The sequence below is a fragment of the Camarhynchus parvulus genome, chromosome 1 (genome assembly GCF_901933205.1).
Source record: "Camarhynchus parvulus chromosome 1, STF_HiC, whole genome shotgun sequence".
In the NCBI taxonomy this organism is placed as follows: domain Eukaryota; kingdom Metazoa; phylum Chordata; class Aves; order Passeriformes; family Thraupidae; genus Camarhynchus; species Camarhynchus parvulus.
In genome coordinates, this window is record NC_044571.1 from 60,948,812 (window position 1) to 60,953,263 (window position 4,452).

Sequence of the window (4,452 nt, forward strand, 5' to 3'; positions counted from 1 at the left end):
TTAACACGAGGCTAAAACCCACACATTTTCCTGTACAGTACGTGGAAAAAACAAGAAATGTCACTTGCTACCAGGGAGAAAGCAAAGCCACTCACGTGAGAGCAAACAAGGAAACAAAACAATACAATACAGAACAGTTCAGGAGAACAGTAAATTTATATTCTTTAAAAAAATTAGCAAGTGATCAGGGAAGTGCCACTGTCATCAGCAAAAGAATCACAAGCTTAATATGGTCTTTAAACTGACAACCCAAGTTAAACAGCAAAACAGCAATTCCTGCAACAACCCACCAACTCACCTCAGGTTGCTGACATCAACTTACGGACCTGTCCTAGGAGCCGTGCAGCCGCCAATTCTTCTCAAATCCATGCAACAAACAAAACTGGAATGGTTCAACCATTAGTCACCACTGCTTTCAGAAATGCCTTTTTCCAGCTGTCAGTTAAAAACACTTTTTCTAAACTTACCCCTAAATCACATTCATTCTTTCAAGACTCAGGGATGCTTTCATGTTTGATAAACCAAGGTATAAGCCTACTTTCCTCAATTAAAAAAAGATCTGAAAAATATTTTTGACACTGTTACTTGCTCAAATCCCCACATCCTGCAAACTGGACTGGAAGAATGAAATCCAACTTAAATAACACCATTGCTGAAGGAACAAGTCTGGCTTTCAGAAAATCACATAAAATTGTTCATATTTTGTTACCCACCTCCTCAGTGTAAAGCAAGGGGATACAAACACCCCAGAAGCTATGCTCTTTAGTCCCACTTTCTTGTTAATAAAATCAAAATAATTTTCTTGCTTACAAAAATAACATTTTTTGATACATCTCCCTTCCTGACACTAAACTGACAAAGCATCTCTCACACAAACAAGTTTAGCTCTGGCTGAAGCAGCAACATCAGCAAGAATTTCCCCCAAATTTCCTGATCTTTACAGGGTATTTCCTCAAAGCATCCTGTAATAGAGAAAGAGCTGCAGCATAAGCCACAAAGGGTGGACATATGGTGAAAAGGAGAAAGCAAAACTTTCAAGTTAAACAAGACAGCTCTTCTGGGACAGGCAAAACAGTGTCAAAAGCCAGAATTTTATTAACTGGCTATGAAACAATTAGGAGGAGCTGGTATCTGGTCAAGAAGACCTAAAGGATCACATGAAGTGAGTTAGGTAGCTCAAATGCTCAAAAGAAATCTTTAAGAAAACAGAAAGAGGAAAAATAGGCCTGTTTTTTGAAATTCTGTTAGTACCAGGCATTGAAAACCTCTGAAATCATAAAGTGTTTTTCCACATTTCCTGACATTCCGGAGTTTGTCAGAGGAGTCACTCGATACATACACTTATGGCAAGTACAATATAAACAAGAAGAAAATTGTTTCAGGTATCTTTATTATTTAGTAACACAAAGGCATGAATTATTGTTCTAAGGATGTATCAAGAACCCAGGATTCCAACTGTGAAACTCAGAGCGTGACAAACATGCTAACGCTATGCTGATAAGACAAACATCAAAATACCGACTGTAGAATCGCAACAGGCTTTTTAGTTTGGTTTTTGCTTTTGTTTTGGTGGTTTTGTTTCCTAATTGTGATGGGGAGGAGCAAAGCCATTTTAAGAACTGAGACAGTAACAAACAGTTCTTGGTGCCTGTCTCGTACGTATTTGACAGTCCTAAATTTACCTACTACAAAATAAAATTGCCAAAAACTGTGGCTGAGGCAAGTGTAAGTATACCTATTAAGGCACAAAGTATATCAGACCTTAAATGGACTAGAAATTTGAAAAACAGGTATTTTCAATTAAAAGCACTGCTGGCACAAAACTCTAGTCACAGATGTTAGAATTCATTTCTGAGACCCACAGATCTTCAGCTATTAATGTCTAATTACTTCTGTTCAGTACACAATTCATGTCTATATCTGTAGCAACTACTCAATTTTAAGTTCATCACATACATATTTCCACATATTATAACAGGATTGAATTTGATACATTAAACTGATTTCTTTTTAAACTTCAAAGTTAACAAGTGTTACTGTGCTTGCATAGTTTAACACAGGCATGTGACTATCAGGTCTCTAAAAATACCAGGTTATAAATTCAGCACTTTACTCAATAACCACAGAAGCACCAAGATAAACAAGTTTGATAATCACCACAAAATAAGATATTTAAAAGCCATCCAACAGAAAGCCAATTTCAGAAAGTCCAGTGAAAATGGCTCACTACATAAGTATGTACTTAAACAGCACCATCTGAACAATTATTTTTAGAATGTACTAGGACTGCAGTGCATTCCAGAATAGTAAGAAGTGACAACTGCCATGAAGCAGTAGCCTCAGGGCTATGTTAAGACTATTGAATAATTTAAATAAGCTGGTGAATTTAACAAAAGATCTAGGCATTAGTTAAAAAATGTTTTGTGACAACTGATTTAAGAAAATAATTGGATTCAAGTACAAGCATCTGGCTAGTTTACTTCAACTGCCAGAAGCAGAAAACAGAAAAACAAAAGTGCTCTTCACCTACTGCCAGAGGGTCTGGTACACCCTCCTGCCTCCTATTCTCACACTCAGCTTCAGAACAAAACTTTCCCCTTTCCTTATCTGAACACTAGAACTAAGCCCCATTCTTCGAAACTAATTTCCTATAGTGAGAACAGCACAAGTGCACAGGCATGTGTGTGCTGTTTGCTACTGCCAAACAGAAGGTTTTTATTTGAGATCTTAGAAGACATTTAATTAAGTTTGACTACAGAATCCCTTAGGGGGAACGATTAAAAGCTTTCTGCTTTCTAACAAACAACTTCTCTCTCTCAAAGAAAAATCTAAGATTTCCCCTTTTATAGCTCTTAACAGTTCCAACACACTTTTTTGTGACACAAAGCCACAGGAAACCTCAAAAGATGCACTACTTCCCATATTGCCCATTGTGACATTTTGGCCCAAATTTATTTTTTAAGTAAACCCAGCAAGGTAGAAGTCTAAATACCATTTTTACAAGAACCTTTATTATTTCTAATAATTTTAATGTAAGTAGCAAAGGCTTTACAAATATAACAGTCTGAACCACAGCAGAACCCTGTTTCACAGATTCACGTGGCATCTCCTATGCAAGGGACAGCAAGACCCGACCACATTATTAGACCTGTAAACTCTTAATCTTGGATTTATTGACTTGATCTTCAGATAGGAAGATGCCAGGTTTAGGTTTTATAAAGGATATCTATATGACATTGTAAAAAAAGGACCGTGGGAGGCCAAACACATTTCCTAAAGAACAATGCATTACAAGTAATTTTCTGCCTAGGCCTCCGTTTCTAGGGTGGTTCTGTGTGATGGAAAAAGGAGCCATTTCTTTCCCAATCCCATTTTTTTGCCAGGAGATCCTGCTTAGGGAAGGCCAAGATCCAAACCCAGTCATCTTCCAGCAACATAAGATCTTCTGCTGAAGGCTTGTGATGCAGTATAAAGGTTAGAAGGTGTCCTGAAGCAATTTGGAGGGAATGAAGAGGGAGAGAGAGTCACAAGATGCACCAAAGTAATAATGCACGTAACATAGTTCCAAATGACTTCAACTCAGCACGAAAGAGGAACTGGTAAAATCTCCTTAGAATTTCATTGCCAGTTTTCAAGTGATTCCTTTTGCTAAAAATCAAAAAGGAATTTAGAATAAACTTCCTGTGCCAGCAATGACATAGCTGGAAAAAGAAAGGTCTGACTGTGGGCTACCGATGTTTGCAAGGAAGAGGCTGCTGCTCTGCACAGCATGAAGTGAGAAAGGCAGAATTTACCTGAGCTGATTCCCCTTCTCTGGGCCTGAGGGATTGCTGATCATGTGGGTTAGCAGCACATCCCCTTAATCAGAGAATTCCAGTCTATTTTCTTCACATGGACAAAAGAACAGGACTTTACAAACCCAGCAGCCACAGGCTCCTCTAAAGGAAGAAACATATTTACGTGTTTAGAACGGGGGAACTTTTTCAGTGCTGGGAATCACGTCAGATTTCAGACCCATTTGATGATCTCTGCCTTACTGCACATTAAAATCTAGCAGGAGTGTAAAGAGACAGGGAGGAGATGAAAACTGTGTGGCTATGGACCATACAGAATCACTGGCCTTATCTTGGCTCCAGCCACCAGTTTCTGCTCTTGACTTAGTTTCCTGTCTAGAGAAGGGTCACACCAAGAATGTCATTAGTGCTTCACAGAACTGAAGTACAAATATGACCCATGGACAGGAAGCTTACACAGAGGCATTCTTTCCAAGTGCCCAGAACATTTTTCTCCTCTCTCTCTCCCCAACACTTTTTCTTTACAATGTTCACACTCTTTCCCTCTTTCAGCTTAGAGAGGTGGAAGACAACATCAACAAAAAAAAATGCATAGAGAAACAGCATAAAGTCATCCTTCACACCTCAGTGGATGGCAGTTCAAAGGGGCCCTACCTAC

At 38.6% G+C, this 4,452-nt stretch overlaps 1 protein-coding gene and 1 long non-coding RNA gene across 3 annotated transcripts in view; both read right to left on the reverse strand.

Moving 5' to 3' along the window:
* TSC22D1 (TSC22 domain family member 1) overlaps positions 1–4,452 on the reverse strand; it is a 90,761-nt gene that overhangs the window by 48,687 nt on the left and 37,622 nt on the right. The gene's annotated exons all lie outside the window — the stretch shown is intronic.
* The window catches only part of LOC115902589, a 36,664-nt gene continuing 33,585 nt past the window's right edge, over positions 1,374–4,452 (reverse strand). Inside the window, exon 2 of the long non-coding RNA XR_004060616.1 lies at positions 1,374–3,487. This is a non-coding gene — a long non-coding RNA (uncharacterized LOC115902589). The remainder of the gene's footprint in view (positions 3,488–4,452) is intronic.